Source organism: Megascapheus bottae, chromosome 4 (genome assembly GCF_031878675.1).
Source record: "Megascapheus bottae isolate mThoBot1 chromosome 4, mThoBot2.hap1, whole genome shotgun sequence".
Classification (NCBI taxonomy): domain Eukaryota; kingdom Metazoa; phylum Chordata; class Mammalia; order Rodentia; family Geomyidae; genus Megascapheus; species Megascapheus bottae.
The window spans coordinates 17,989,630-18,006,922 of NC_143512.1; the positions used below are offsets into that span (position 1 = coordinate 17,989,630).

At 39.0% G+C, this 17,293-nt stretch overlaps 1 protein-coding gene across 21 annotated transcripts in view; it reads right to left on the minus strand.

Annotated features, from left to right (window-relative positions):
• Positions 1 to 17,293, minus strand: part of Fer (FER tyrosine kinase) — a 432,292-nt gene that overhangs the window by 24,919 nt on the left and 390,080 nt on the right. The window lies entirely within an intron of this gene.

Sequence of the window (17,293 nt, forward strand, 5' to 3'; positions counted from 1 at the left end):
GACATTTACTCCACATATAATAAAGTATTTAATCCAAGTCCATCAGGGAAGGTCCCATGCATCCTTTTTCATAATTATCAACAGGCTGATAAGTGAGATCCAGGGAAGGTCTCCACGTAGATCCCAACCTCTTTTCAGGCCCTTGCTGCAAAAACTTCCTCCTGCTTAATCCTGTTAAAGCCTCCACCGAATTATTTGTGTTATCAAGGCAACTGGCACACTGGAGGCAGGCACCTTTCCTTTTCTGCGATCACATCCTGGACCACCCTGGTCACACCTCCTCCTGCCCCTTCCTACTTAAATGGACACTGCCAGGGGTCACCCCTTCTCTGTGGAGCCTCACTGCAACTTGTTCTCCAATAAACTCTCTTCTGCCTGGACTGTGTGGCAGTTTAAGTCTTGGAAAAACCTTATATTTAAAATAGTATTTTTATTACTTTAAGATGTTATAATTAAATCATAATGCAGATATACATACTAGTAGCATGAATCACAGGTGAAGAGAAATTTTCAATGGGATCTATCTAAAATACTAAAAACAAGTGACAGATTGTCCACCAATAATATAGCAAACACACAAGAAACATTGTCAGTAGCTTCTCAGGAAATGTATATATCAAGAGAATACTAATGAAGAGTGGACAGAAAAAAATCTGATTGCTGTAAAAATATACTGGCTTCTGGGAGCTCAGAAGAGAAAATTCACTGTTTTATTTCCTTTCGAGAATCAACCAGAATGCTTTATGATAGTCTATGAATTTGTTTTCTGATTTTCTACTTCTAGGTTAACTAAATCTATATTCTAAAGAAGTATCATGACAGTGTGTGAGGGGAGCTACAACTAAGCCATCACTAGTGTAAATGCTGTGATTAAAGGAGGGTGACTGAGATCCAGTAGACATGAGGCTTGCTGTAGAGTTAAACGGATCCTGAAGGAAGTAACAGGTAAAGACATAAAGAATGCCTCAGAGGAGGTGGAGGTACATTTACAGACAAGACAGGGGAGGAAAAGGGGAAAGTGAGAGAACAATAAGAGAGCTAGAAGTATAAGAAAAAAAGTTGACAAGGTCCTCAACTCTCAAACCTTATGCTCTCAGATGCTTAGGAAAATGCTCTTGGCATTTTTTTCCTGCCCCAGATTTGTTAACTTTCTCCCATTCTTAATACAGTAGAACAGGTTCTACTTTCTTCTTATGGACAGTGATGAGGAAGAAGAGTAGAAGAGCCATTTGGTTGAATCCTCACATTTTTAGAAAACCTTAGACTCATTTTTAATGCTCTTATACATATAATCCCAGATATCTTTTTATAAGATATCACAATTTTGTAACCAGTTTTTGCACTTTTTCCCCCTTCCTTTTCTATCTTCTTCCTGATATCACAAGAAAGGAAAGTGACCAGCCCTACATATTTTTTTCTTTCATATATTTTGTATTGTAATTAATAGAAGGGTTACATTATATTCACCAGATAGAAGGGCCATTACTTCACAAACATTGATATCCTTTCTCATGTCTTGGTCCCCATGTCCCTCCTTTCACCCCTGCCCCTCATCTTGTTTTCCCCCCTTCCTTATCCTACTTATTATTTTGACCTTTTGAAGTCCCAGATTGACTCTGGGTAGCTAGTTAACATTAACAAGAGTCACAAGTTTGGTAATATTTTTCTCTTATTTTTTATTATATCTGAATAAAAGTTGTAAATTGTCATGCTGTATTTAACATTTTCATATTTAAAAAAACCAAGTCTCACAATTTCACTTTTATCACGTTTTCAATCTTTTGGTAGTTTTCCTATAGTTCTTTGCTTTGTCATTTTTTTTTTTTTTTTTTGCCAGTCCTGGGCTTGAGCTCAGGGCATGAACCCTGTCCTTGGACTCTCTCAAGGCTAGAGCTCTACCACTTGAGCCTCAGCACCACTGCCGGCTTTTTTCTATGTATGTGGTACCGAGGAATTGAACCCGGGTCTTCATGCATGCTAGGCAAGCACTCTACCACTAGGCCAAACTCCCCGCCCCTGCTTTGTCATTTTTTTAAACTCTTCTTTGGACTTCCTCCAAAGAGGAAGTATGCATCATCCTGTTATGATGCATACAGTACTTCAAGTGCTTCATACATGAATATTTCATATATATAGAATATATATGACAAAAATCAATTTAGAAATTCTAACATACAAGAAAATGTTACTGCTTATAGAGTCACCTACAATTAGTTATTAAATGTAATTTTGAAGTATTGTGATATCAATAAAAATTAGTAGTCTGCAATATAAGTAATATTTAATAATAATATATCAGAAACCTTGATCTGCTTGTTCTAATTCTGTTGCTGAGGTATAAAAGACCTCAACTTTATTACTAAGAAACATTTAGAAACCAACAAGAAAGTGGTAAGTAAAGATTTTTTTCTGCTGCAAATGCTCTTAGTATTTCTTCTTTTGTTGTTTACATGTAGATAATCCTAAACTAGAAAACTATGTCTTAAAATTTTAAATCTTTTTCACTGAAAAATTTTACTAAGTACATTATATCAACACACATAGACTAAATACCTAGATGCAAATCACCTAAGTTTCCCTAGCTCCTTGTTGTTACTTACTCAAAGTTCTGGGAGATTGTTATTATTTATTTATTTATTTATTTATTTTTGCCAGTCTTGGGCTCAGGGCCTGAGCACTGTCCTTGGACTTTCTCAAGGCTAGAGTAGAGCTCTACCACCATTTCCAGCTTTTTTCTATGTATGTGGTACCAAGGAATCGAACCCGGGTATTCGTGCATGCTAGGCAAGCACTCTACCACTAGGCCAAACTCCCGGCCACTGTAATTATTTTTTTTAACATAACATGCAGTTTACAAATTTTAAGTTTGCTTTTCTGGTCAGCTGAATGGTATCAATATTCACCCTATCTGCTCAAGGCATTAAAAAAAAGCAACTAGAAACATATTAGCATACATTTCCTGAGAAATGCAACCTCCAAATGACAATAATGAAGTTCTAGTAATAACATTCTTTAAATATGCAATCTTTCTTCCACCAATTTCAACCCTCCTGAGTAATCTCAGAGAGTGCTTTACCTTACTGAATAAAGATAACCTAAAATATGTCTTGTTTGCTGGCAAGCTGCAGGACTTCCTGTTTGGAGATACACCAGGCTAAGTAACCCAAAGACAGCTGAGTATCTTAAACAGGAGGTTGGGAGGTCTCTCAGATAGAGGTGGTGGGGGGCAAATTCCTTATAGTCAGGCAAGAAAATAAAAATCTACGACAAGAACCTAAGTACTAAGCAAATAATTTAAACTAAGCTTAACATAATATGACAAAGTTCCTTTATACATCCTGTTTCCTTGTCATTATTGTAAAGCTCTTTGCAAAGGAGTATTTTTCTTTTTTTTTTTTTTGCCAGTCCTGGGCTTGAGCTCAGGGCCTGAGCACTGTCCTTGGACTTTCTCAAGGCTAGAGCTCTACCACTTGAGCCTCAGCACCACTTCCAGCTTTTTTGTATGTATGTGGTACCGAGGAATCGAACCCAGGTCTTCGCGCATGCTAGGCAAGCACTTTAACCACTAGGCCAAACTCCCGGCCCAAAGGAGTATTTTTCTATTTATAAGCTGAGATATTTTGAAAGCCTTTCCTTGGCTGGGGAGAGCTGTTTTGTCTAAGCTAGTTCTAGGGAGGTCATGTGATTCACTGGAACCTACTGGGTAGGTTCATACATGTTCAACCTGGAGTTATTAGAAAGTTTAGAGCTAAGGGGGAAATGGAGCAATGGGTGAAAATGCCTTCTGTGGTTGAGTTTGGCATATACGGTTAAAACAAATACATATTCTTATACATTTAATAAAAAGAAATGAAACAATATTGGAAGGAGAAATGCACTTGGCTTTTCATACTTGTTGAGCATCAACATAATTCACATAATTCATCTCTTCAAATTCTCTAGTTATCTTGATTAGTGCTAAAGTCAATACCAATGGCATTTTTCCCACATGTAATTCATTACCCCTCCTTGCAGCACCGTGAATCCACAAATTCTTTGAAAGAAATTGGTAGGCACATCAAAACAACATTTCAGGCTTAGCTACTAGGAGAATGAAGGGACATTGACAACTCCTTAAAAGGCTCTACTCAGCATTAGTGTTTCTGATGATAACCCTTCTAACAGGTGAGATTTAATCTCATTAAGGTTTTAACGTCTCAAATAGTTAATTGGACATTTATTTGTAAATTTTTTGGTTATTTGAAGTTCTTCTTTTGAGACATGTTTATTTAATATGATTAACAAATATGTTGGTTTATTTTTCATTTGTTGCTGAAGTTTTGAGAATTCTAGACAATTTATTTGGTTGGTCATGGGGCTTGAACTCAGCCTGGGCACTGTCCCTGAACTCCTCAGCTCAAGGCTACCACTCTATCCTTGAGCCAAGCCCTACTTCCCATTTTCTAGAGGTTAATTGGAGATAAGATTCTCAGGTCATTTTGTGCCTGGGCTGGCTTTGAACCTTGATCCTCAGATCTCAACCTCCTGATCTAGACAATTTTTTGTCAGACAAAACTGTTTCAAAAATTTTCCTCACTCTGATACAGAAAATGTGGTATACACACACACACACACACACACACACACCATGGAATTCTACATAGCCAACAGACAAGATAAAATAATGGCATTTGCAGGGAAGTGGATGAATCTAGACTGAATCATGTTGAGTGAGATAAGTAAAGACCCAAGGAACAAAAGGCGCTTGGTAACCTTAATATGTGGCTATTAGATCCAAACAGAACAAGAGTGAGGACTCAATATTTGCATATCCAATACTATGGACATGGTATTGGAAATATAAACACAACTACATAGACATAAAAAACCTATGGCTCTATAGACATAATGTTTTATTACATAAATTAATATGTATCTAAGATATACAAACCCTTAGCCTAATTTTGATTATGTTCTAAAAACTAAGTGCCCTTCTTGAACACTCATTTGTTAGACATGTCATTTGAAATATGATGTAAAAATCAATGTTAATAAATTCTTTAATAAAAAAATTTAAAAAATTTTTCCTCATTCTGTATGTTGTCTCTTTACTAAAAACTTTTTAGTTTGGTGTAATCTGGTTATTCTCTATTCTATGCCTTATATATTATGAATAATTCTACAAGTGGATTTCTGCAACATGGCATATGAACTATGCTAGAATATTTTCAATCATCAAAACAACTGCATTGATCATATGCAGCAAAATGTACAGGCCTCAAGGATTTAGGCTAAGTAAAATAAGACAATTAAGACACATCTCTTATTTGAAAATATTTTTAGATTGATCTCCATGAAATGACGCATTATTCAATTTATAGTGATTACTAGAGGTTGTGAAGGGTAGAGGGAGGGGAGGATGTAAAAGGAGGGGGGATAATTAGTATCACAAAACTAGTAAGTTCTAGTAGGTGACCATATTTCACAATAATCTATTGGATAGAATGAAAGGTGAGCTCAGATGCTTCAAAAATGAAAAGTGTGTTAATTGCCCAGACTCCATCAGCACATATTTTATCTATGTATTGAAATACCACAGTATACATCATATTTAGGTACCATTATTATATATTAATCAAAAATTTAAAAATATTTATGGGACAGAAATGTTAACTCTGATTTGATCATTACATACTCTATACATGTATTGAATTATAGCTCATAGTTATGTACAATTAAAATAAGAATAAAAATGACTCATTCTGGTGATCAGGGAAGAATGAAAACTAAACAAAATCATGAATTTCCTATCCTATATACTATCACTTTTAAGGAGCTGGTTGAGACTGAGAAAGACCATGGGTATAGAAACAGAATTAGTATGGAAGACATATCAGAAGGGATGTATCAATAGAATTAGGGTGGAAGGCTCTGAAAAGATGTATTTTTCCTTCCTTGTTTTCTCTAAGATAAATTGGATCTCCAAGAAAACAAAGGCAGAGCACCCCCAGGTCTAAAATGCACATGTCCTGACTAGTCATACCTTTTGGAAACTCTTGCGAGGCCTCTGAGATCCAAGGAGCTACTTGGATATCCAATTTATGAAATTACTAATTTTTAATTTTGTTTACTTCAGTAAAACCGGAAAGAAGCTATTGATGAGATTCCAAAAAAGAAAAGAGAAGACAGAATATTTAGAGCCCAAGGAGCTTCTTTCCAGCTACATAAAGCTAACTAGGAAACCTTTCTTAAATCATGTGGTGGGCAATGGCATTGCCATTTAATATGACAAGTACATGAGCTACAAAAATAAGTTTCTTTCCTTGGGGATCTTAAGTTGGTCAAGGTGACAAGAAATACATAGCAAAAGCAATTCAATTTCTGATTTGTATAGGTGTTAGGAAAAGTAGGTGCTGCAGAGACTATTTTAAAAATGGGTAGGCAGATTAAGGTTTTGGGAAAGTCACGTGTCATCACAGAAGACTGGATTCTGATGTGTGAGGTGCATTAGAATAGGTCTGAGATGAACTAGAAGTCATGTTAAAGAGAACATAATTCATACTGGACACCTGTTAAAGCTGTTTTCCCTGTCCTTTAAGTCAATGTTCACAGGGTGATTAGACAGTCTATCTTTTAGTTTGGCAAGAAGACAACTAAATTTATGGGTGTATAGCTAAGCTTTTTATTTCATACAATAATCTTTTTTCTTTGTGTCTGGTAAGTGGCTTTGATTATGGTAGCACAGGATCTTATTTTCTTCCACATGCCCAGATACTATCCAAGTGCTGACTCTGACTTTCCAGGTTACTTACTGGAATGACAGAGGTACTAGAACTTTCTTTAACCTTGAACTCCTTCTTAATGAAACAAACACATCACTCAATGTAGATGGGTTCCTATCTAAGTAAGAGTGGCCAGAAGTGATGCAAGGTTGCTGCCTTTGTCATGAAATAATCGTATTCTATCTTCAGTGACATGACAAGGAAAAAAAAATGAGTCATGTCTCTTAATGTTAAAAAGATAAGTTTTTAGTTTTCCTTACTATCTGTTCCTAGAGTGTTACCTACATTTCTAATACTCTGTCACAATTTTATGCAAAAATGTTAGATTTTGCAAGACGCCAAGAACAAAGTCTACTTGTGTAAATAAACAAAGAGAAAAATCCTAACAAACCTTTACATTGTCCCTCAGGAAGCTGCAATTTGAAAAACAGGCTTTACCTTTCCTCCAATTTATGCTTTGCTTGCTTTCCTTTCCTTCTTTACTTTTTCTCTCTCTCCCTCTAACTCCCTCTCTCTAACTCCCTCTCTCTAACTCCCTCTCTCTAACTCTCTCTCTCTCTCTCTCTCTCTCTCTCTCTCTCTCTCTCTCTCTCTCTCTCTCTCTCTCTCTCTCTCTCTCTCTCCCTCCCTCCCTCCCTCTCCCTCCCTCCCTCTCTCTCTCTCTCTCTCTCTCCTTCCCCCCCCCTTTTTCAGTCCTGGCCTTGAGCTCAGATCCTGAGTACTGTCCTTGGACTTTCTCAAGGCTAGAGCTCTACCAATTGAGCCTCAGAACCACTTCTGGCTTTTTTCTATGTACGTGGTACTAAGGAATCAAATCTGGGTCTTTGTGCATGCTAGGCTTTTTTTTTTCTTCCTTTTTTTGTTTGTCTTTCTTTTGGGCAAGTATCAAGGGTTTGAACTTAGGACTTCATGCTGGAACTCTATAATTTGACTCATACTTCTAGTCCAGTTTTTTTTTTTTTGCTGGATATTTTCATAGTATTAATTTTGCAGACTTTTATGCCTTAGCTAACTTTGAACCTTGATCCTCTAGATTTCAGCTTCCCGAGTACCTAGGTTTATGCCATTAGAGAGAAAAGTTTCTACTTATGGTTTTAAAATTGTAACAACAACAACAACAACAACAACAACAAACCAAACCAATGCAAAACTGGTAATCTATATATCACTAGCACAACAAAGGTAACTGGAAGTGTGATAGATTAACCAATTCCAGAAATACATTTCTTCTTGTAGATTCATATCCTACCATATTGAACTCAGGGATGACTATGTAATTTGATTTAATAAATGAAATGTGATAAGTAATGATTATCACTTAGGAGATGAGTTTTTAAAATCATTTTTCAGGACATGGATTTAAACTCAGAGCCTTACACATTGACCTAGACCTCCATTCCTCTATTTTTCACTTTAACTGGAAAGACATGCACAAGTCACTACCATCTTGTTTCTTCTGTTGAGATGGATTCTCACAGACTTATTTTCCTAAGCTGGCCTGGAACCATGATACTCCATGATCTTAACATACAACAAGAATGACAGGAGGGAGCCACCAGCAGGCTAGGAAGCAGCTCTTAAAAGCCATCGTGGAGCCGGCATGGTGGCTCCAAGCTACTTGGGAGGCTGAGATCTGAAGATCATAGTTCAAAGCAAGCCTGGACACTAAAGTCCATGACACACTTATCTACAATTAACCACCAGAAAACTGGAAGTTGCTTGTAGCTCAAGGGGTAGGGTGATAGCCTTGAGGTGAAGAACTCAGGGACAGCACCTAGGCCCCACAACAGATCACAAAACAAAAAGCCATGTGGCTTGTGATTATAAAAGCAGTGGACTTCAGTATTTCTACTGGATCAAGCTTCTTTTCAGATACATGATAGAAATTAGTGAAAGACAATATATCTATTTTGAGCTCCTAAAAGCCTCATATGGTTTCCTTCATCTTCATAATGTAGCCTAAATCTAGATAAAGAACTTTTACCTTCTGGGATAGCTGTTCTGTGGGTATCAGCCTTGGGTTTTCTGTTCATGAATTATCACTTAAGCTCAATGTGCAGAGAAATCACTTGCTTTATTTATATTATAACTTGGAACTCGGATATATTTTTCTTTTTTCTCATATATTTTTTATTAATTAAAGGGTAATTTAGTAATTAAGGGTTACATTATATTCACCAGATAGAAGGTGCATTACTTCACATACATTGATACCCTTTCTCATTTCTTGGTCCCCATTTCCCTACCCCCAACCCTGCCCCTCATCTTGTTTTCCTCCCTTTCCTATCTGACTTCAAATAACTAAGTACACATATATACAATATATCAGATAACCAGGTGAAATATTGTAACAATATGAGATAACTAAGAAACAGCAAAAGAGATGAGAGATAACATAGTACATTAAGGACAACAATCACTCATTATATGGCTTTTGTTTCTATATCCTCGAGGTCCTTTCATTCTATATGGCCTTAAGCATCTAGGTTTTGTTCTATTGTAAATATCTGCTAGGAGAGCCCAAGGTTTCTACTGATAACGACAAATGAGGGAAACCATTGAGCCTATGTTCCTTTGAGTCTGGCTTACTTCACTTAATATGATTTTTTTCTGTCTTTCGGATGTGTTTTTCTTATAAGCATTCCATAACATTTGTGAAAAAATGCACAAGCCATCATTAACATGACTAATAAAAAATGCAGAATCAAAGCTGAATTTATGTTTTTAAGATATGAATCCACAAAAACCATTATCTCGTTTCATTTTCTTTATTCACTTATGAAAAGTTTTCCTGAGGTCTACAGAATTCTTCCTGTTAGTTATACAAAGTACGAGTTATACAAATTAAGAAGTTCCACAATTTTTTGCCCTTGGGACATGTTTGTTTACTTTGGTTAAACTTCCATTAAGTCTTATTCTAGAACACAAATCTGGGAATTATACATAGTAAGTACTACTTCCTCCAACTTTGCCACATCTCTGATCATGGAGTGCTTGAGATGTAGAAGAAGAGAAGCTGCTGTGAAACATGTCCAGAACTCTACCTTGAAGATTTCCCAATAAACCCTAGCAATCTATACACTGTTGAAAGGCAACAGTGAATAATGAAGAACATGCAACACTCCCAGACTTACAATAAAGGATTTCTATATTATGTTTACCACATAAGAATTTCTCCTTTCCAATTCACTGTAATTAAAAATAATCCACTCTATTATCAAATGACTGATTAACAAAGGCACTTTCAGTGTACTATACTTAATGATTTGAGATATAAAATGCTTTAACATTTTTTCTATTATTAGCAGTAGTATTAAAAATTCATTTCAAGTTCAAGAATTTCATAAGGGGTAACAAAAATGATTCTGACATGTTTTACCATTTCTTATTTTCTCATCCTTTCAAAAATCATAATTTTTTGGCTGAAAACTGTAAAGAGATGTATTTTCTAGTGAAGAGCTAAAAAAGCGCCCCCATTCTGAAGCAGCAACTGTCTTGTTTTTTATCTAAACTGTGAGTGACCCAAAAGTGCACCCAAATTAAAGAAACAGAATTGTGGTGTCATTAAGTCTCAGGAACTGACCTGTCTGTGTTAAAATTAACCAGAACTCGCATGTAAATTCAAGGGATGGCATTTGTTTTCTAAAACCATAAAACTACCCTTAGACAGCTAATTAGGACTCTACTGGTATAGGAATCCCCCTTAGCTCCAACCGCCCTGAACTGTCCCTAACCCCTACCTTATCTCATTCCAATAGCTGATTGCTGTGTTGATGTAAATCTGTAGTCTGCCTTTAAAAGCCCTGTAGAAAAGCTGTTCAGGGCTTCCTCCTGGGCTCCCGCTGTATGGGAGTGTAGGACGGAGCCCGGAGCTAGCCCGCCTGAATAAAGCCTTGCTTTTGCATTTCGGAACGTCTGACTCTCGGTGGTCTCTTGGTGGTCGTCCTGAGACTTGGGCATAACAGTTGGGGGCTCATCCGGGATACCCCCAAAGACCCCCGAGACCCTAGACCCCGAAGGTAAGGAAACAGCGCTGTTGATTTGTCTTGTCTTGTCATCTGTCTGTCTGTCTCACTCGCTTGAGGAAGGCTGCTCCAACTCGTATTTCTCGAAGGGATTGCCGAAGCGGATGCGCTTGTACGGCAACCCAGGAGGGACTGGGAGACGTCCCAGACCCTCCGCTCGTAGAAGGGGGTCCCTGGAACCCCTTCCTAGTAAATTGGTACTCGTAGGGCGTAAGTCAGTCTGGTCTTTGACCGGCACTGACCGGGAAGTCTCCTAACCGAGACTAAACTGGCCCACCTTGATCTTGGGTCTGCTCCTTCTGTTTCTCCACAGGAGTCAGCAGGCCAACGTGGGAGATCTCCATCTAGTAAGTCTTGTAAAGCTCAGGCCTGTGTGTTTTGTGTCTTCTTGATATTTGTCTTGCCTATTGTTATTTTGTGGACTGAACGACTGACGAGACTGAAAACCCTGGGTAATACTCCATCTAGCCCTTGGACTTGACCCTAGCTCACTGGAAAGGAGTTAAGGAAACAGATCAAAACCAAAATGTAACTATTAAGAAAGGAAAAAGAAAAGTTATACCCGCCCGTCCTCCAGGGAGGGAGCGCAGAGGATGAGACATTTCCCCCTTCATACTCCCCACCCCAGTTAACTCCACCTAAGGCGATGAAGGAGAACTTTGAAAATGAAAAGGCTCCAGCTGTGCCCTCTGCTCCAGGGGGTCCTGCCCAGTCAACTCGCCAGAGCCTAGGAGTTACACCTCCTAGTAATTCTGTTGCTCTTCCCCTTTGTCCTTTAAGTCCTGAGGCTGCAGATGGTAGACAACAGTTCCATTACTGGCCTTTACAATTGGCATACTCAGAACACCCCTTTCTGAGAAACCCCAGGATTTAATTCATTTGCTTGAAACTGTTCTCTTTACCCACTAGCCAACCTGGGATGACTGCCAGCAGCTCCCGGGAGTTCTGTTCACCACCAAGGAAAGGAACAGAATCCTAGAAAACGTCAAGAAACTTGTCCCGTGCCCCACGGGAGACCCCATCACAGACCCTACCCAGAGCCTTCCCTTCTGAACACCCCAACTGGGACTACTATGAAGCAGGAGGTAAGGAGCGGCTCCAGGTCTATCGCCAGGCTCTGTTGGCAGGTCTCAAGGCTGCAGCTCGCAAGCCTACTAATATGACCAAAGTTTAGGATGTTAAGCAGGGTGCTACTGAAAGTCCAGCAGCTTATCTAGAGAGAGTCATGGCAACCTTCAAGCAGTACATCCCTTATAATCCTGAGCTGGAAGAGAGCAGACAAGCAGTTATTTTAGCCTTTATTAACCAGGCAGCACCAGACATCAGGAAGAAATTGCAGTCCTTGGAATGACTAGGCGATAAAGGACTAAGAGAACTAGTAGCTGTGGCACAGAAAGTATATAATAAGAGAAAGAGATTTTCTTTCACCAATGCATCCCTTTGTAGCAATCAGGCAAGGTGTGTCTTTACAAGAGAGACAGGAGACAGGAAAGACAGATAAAGAAGAATTTAGATAGACAGCAAAGGCAAATGGAGAAGGTGCTCCTAGCCACCATTGGCAAGCCAGAGGATAAAAATAGAAGACTGAAATTAGGGAAAAACCAATGTGACCAATGTGCTTATTGCAAGAAAGAAGGGCACTGGGCCAAAGAATGCCCCAAGAATAGAAGGAAGGACTTTCAACCTTTGTCTCAAAAGTAAGTCAGGGAATAGCCTCTGCCCTGGGGTCAGATTGGAAGTTGCATTGTGCTTACCTACCCCAGAGTTGAGGACAGGTAGAAACAATGAATCGACCCTGAAAGAGACTTTAACCAAATTAGCCTTAGAGACTGGCGCAGACTGGGTGTCACTTCTTCCTTTTGCTCTATTTAGAGTTAGGAATTCTCCCTATCAGCTAGGCTTTACTCCATTTGAAATAATGTATGGACACCGCCCACACACCCATTGTTCCTAGTCTCCAGACTGATCTATTAACTGACCTGGATGATGTTGAATTTTTGCCTACGTTTGATTATCTACAGCTCGTGTACAAGAGAGTGTGGCCCCAACTCAAAGCCCTTTATGATTCTGCCTCTGTCCCTACCTTTCCATTTGTTAAATTCCTTATGTAATTAAGTTGTCTTGTAAAAAAAGTTTTGTTTCAAACCGGGTTCTCACCTGCAAGGGAAAAATTGGCATAAAACTGCCCCTCAATTCTAGGGGCCACAGTTGAAAATCATATGACCGTGTATGGATGGAGTAGCAGCCTATTGGCAGAAAAACAATTGGAGCTATTAAAATTAGTATAGAAACAGCTTCAAAATTCCCTATTTCTGTTACCAAAAGGGCCAGGAAAATACAGGTTTATGCAGCCAGGCCAGGGCTCCCAAGTCTTTCATCAATTCCTGATAATTTGTATGCTATTGAGATAAAGGATTGTTTTTGTTCCTTTTTTTCCATTCCCCTTCACCCTTTGGATAAGCAGTAGTTTGTCTTTACCATCCCTCCTCTTAACAAATTTTTTTTGGGGGGAAAGATGCCCAGGGGAAAAGCAAAGGCCTCCAGAGGTAAGTAGAAATCGGCCGACCTCCTGTATATGTCTGTGTTTTGTTTTGTTTTGAAAGTGCACTGTGGGCCTAAAACAGAGAGGAAAAAGTTGGATGCAGCAAGCTCTCTAAGGCCTGGGTGGTCAAGGGACACCTTAACCCCACTTCTGGGTTTCTTGTTGGTAACAGAGCTTGTCTGAGAGTCCCACCAGCAAGATAAGTCTGAATCTAAGTAAGCTGTTTGGTGAGAACATTCTTCTGAGTTCATGTTTTTGTGTTAAGTGTATCTGATTAAGTCCAATTTTCTTGCTATAAGTCAATGTCTGGTTCTGTTTGAGAGCCTTTTGTAGGTAGGTTAGGATGGCCCCTGCCTGCGGGGTACCAGGGAATGGAAATCTCTGTAGGAGAGGCGCCTTCTGAGTTCAGGGCACCATGGTCTTTCCAGGCATGTCATCAGAAGTTTAGGAGTTACTTAAAAGCCTCTGCTTCTCTGTCTTGTTCTGGTTTTTCCTTGGGTATTTTTCCTTGTGCAGTTTTGTCTTTGAAATTGTACCAGTTCTAAATATGTGGTTTTTTGTGTGTGTGCTCACGCACACATCTTTGTTATCTATTTGAATATTTCTAGAAAGTAAAAGTTTTGGCCCCACCGGGGGTAGGTCTAGGGCCTGGTATGGCCCCTCCCCCTTGCTGCAGTTGACGTGAGCCAAAGTCAGACAAAGCAGCTGCAGACTTAGTCCAGTTACCTTTTTCCCAACAACCTGCTGAAGTGACAGTCTGGAGGCAGTTGGTGGCAGGACACAGACTGCAGTCTTAGTTCTCCTAGGTTTAAGACTCCCACCCAACTTTCATCTGCAAAAAGTAATATGTCTGATATCAGAAACAAACTCCGGAAGAATAAATTTCAGCTAAGTTGCCTTGTTAAAAAGCTTTGTTTTAAAACCTGGTTGTCACCTCTAAGAATAAGATTGGAAAAAAAAAGATCCTCATGATACTAGAATTTCCGGAAAATGAATGGCCGATATTAATTTTGCGCGCTTTAAGATCTTTGAGTATGAATGTGTGTGCGAATGGGTGTGAGTGAACAAGTTCAAGGTTAAATTGTCAGCATGCTGTGTAAAACAATGGATGAGCTCATATTTGAAACACTAAGGCAATTGAGTAAATCTAAGTGTAAACTTCAAGAAAAGTATTAGCTTTCAATGTTCTACAGTGTCTCAAAGGATTATTGCATTATTTTAAAGAGAAACTGGTTAATAGGATTTTTCTAAAGATTCTGAAATCTGAATTTAAAAAAAAATCTGTTATTGTAATGCATTGAACTGTTTACATTGTAAACATTGTAACTGTTTAGCACAGAGGTATTAGGGAATTTGGAATTTATTACCTTGAGGTCCAATTTGGAGATAAGTGTCAGAATTTGTTTATCATTGTCAGAGGTGATGTGATTAGTGTTTCTTAAACTGCCCCCTAAAATGTATTAAATTGGGAAAAGAGTTTTTAAAGGAATGTTTAAAAGTTTATCTTTGTATGATTTGGTTTTATGCCACCGGATTGCAATTGAACGTATTTTAGAAAAAGAAGAAAACTAAGTCCAGACTTAGACTTTTGGTGTACTGAGGATGTTTGTAGTTCTTGCATTAAGGAAAACTTATTTGAGTTTAAACTGTCGTTGGAGTTCTAGGCAGTAATCTAGACTGCAGAAAAAAAAAGAGAGAGAGAGAGAGAAAGACTCTTCTAAAAGGAAGCCTGAAGGCAAAGGGGGGTTTCTTGGGCCCTTAAAGATTTTTCAGATGCAAATAAAGGCTAAAGTGTTAATTGTTCAAGCAAACATCAGTAAAAGTTTTAAAGAACATTGGAAATGGGTTTCTGAACAAAATTTGAAAGTGAAGTTATCCTAAATGTTTGTTTCAAGAGAGAGAAAGAAAAAAAAAAGAAAATTAGGACTACCAAAATGATTGCTTAATTGCTATTTAGCCTGCTCTTGTAAGTCTTCTTATAGCAATTTCCAGCTGGCCCATGAAGAAGGACAGCAATCCTTATTCAAATGTAACTTTGGCTCTTACCAAGTTCCAGGTAAGCTCATGCTTAGAGACTATTTCTGTGTTGACCACTTGTTGCTTTAATTGGAGTAACGTGGCCTTTTGTAGGACTCATTGATCTGAAAGCTGCAGTTTCAAGCCAGCCCGGGCAAAGCAAAGTCCCTGTGAGACTGTGGTGTCTAATCTGCCAGCAGAATGCTGGGGCAGAGTTGCTTTGGAGCTCAAAGTGGCAGAGTGCTAGCCTTGAGCTGGAGAGTTGAGGGACAGTGCCCAGGCCCCGAGTTCAAGTCCAGCAACCAACAAAGTGAAATGCCAATGGGATGTTTATCCCTGCGTGGAGAGACACTACTGGGACAAAAGCCTCCAGGTGCAGAAAGCCTCTGCTTGGATGGCAGAGATGGTGTCAGATCCTAGAGTCACTCATGCTTGGCCATTCAAAATTAATCAGAGCCGGGAGGTCGTAGAATAGTTTGTAAGCATGCCTTACTAATGCCCGTGCCTTTCATAACTGGGCAGGAACTTGTCAATCATCTGTGATAGAGGATAGTTTAAAGTCCTAACTGAGCGAATTTTGATTTGACACCAGCCACAAATTCAGGAAAGTTTGTGGATGAGAGGCTTGTGTCCCTATTATCTGTTTAGATCTGGCAACTGAAGCATAGTTAGAGTTAGTTCCCCAGACAATCAGGAAAATGCCTTTGCAAATGGGTGCTAAATAAGCTGCACTGTTGTAGCCAAAGAAAAAGTTTGTGCAGTTGTTAAATGCTTTACATGACCTCCCATGTGGAGTAAAATATCACTCCTGATATGTAATCTTGGCAACCTCTTGGTAAAATAGGCTAAGTTTTTAGGGTCCCTGGCTAGGTATAGAGACAACGCCCCTGAGTCAGCCTGAAGAAGTTATAGAAGATGGATCATCACCCATCAATCTCCTTTAGATAAAGGGACCAAAGAGTTGTTTTTTAAAAAAAATTAAGACAGCATAAGTTAGAGGCATGGAGAAAAATAGTAACAGATGTGCACTTGTGGGGAATGGCTACAGGTTCAAGTCTTCTGTGCCTGTCTAGAGAATCCTAGCCTTGTTTAATCTGGTTACTAAAGCTGTCACCCTGGTATTACTTTGGATTCTCAACCCTATACTGTCTTAAAAATCAATGGGGTGCCAGCCTGCAAAAATGAGTGTGCTCGGGTAAAGCAACTAGGAAAGCATTGGGAGAATTCACCAAAGTCAGGCCTTAGGTTAAACTTCTTTAGAAATTTGCAGGTGACCCAGCCGGAGGTGTGACATTCCATTGGAGCTGCTGTGCTGCCTGATTCCAAAACCACCACGAAGTTGTTTCCTGAGAGGACTGGAACTAAACTCTTGGTGATGGGACATTCTGTACTAAATTCAAAGTCCCCTAGGTTTTTGCAGCCATTATGATGACTGGATGGGTGAAGGGAATTTTCCATCCAGTGCTGAACAGCCTAGGTATGAGAGGTGCTAAATGTGAATGAGGGCTATAGTCAGGTAAAGAAGAGAGAAAATGTTTAGTAAATAAAACCTTTGGAAAGGAATTGCGAAAACAGAAGAATAGTTTATGGATAAGGGGGATCTGGAAAGAATTGTCTTATGTTTGTTCTACAAAAAGGGAGAAAGAAAAATCCTAGAGAATTCCTGTATGTAGTAGATGGTATGAGCATGTCTTAAGAATGGAGCTTACAATAAAATTGGCATGTAATTGAGTCAACCATAATACAAACCGGGTTAGGATTGGTATACTGATGTGGAACTATTCTTTGTGCCCACCTGAGGAGTTGCTATGCTTGGATGTATATTTCCTAGTTGTGAGGGCTTTCTTACGTGCAGAACTGGGAAAATATGCTCTATGCCCCTCCAAACCAGAGAATGCTGTCTGCCCAAGTATAACAATTGTTAGCCGCCCCCAACCCGGCTGGCACTG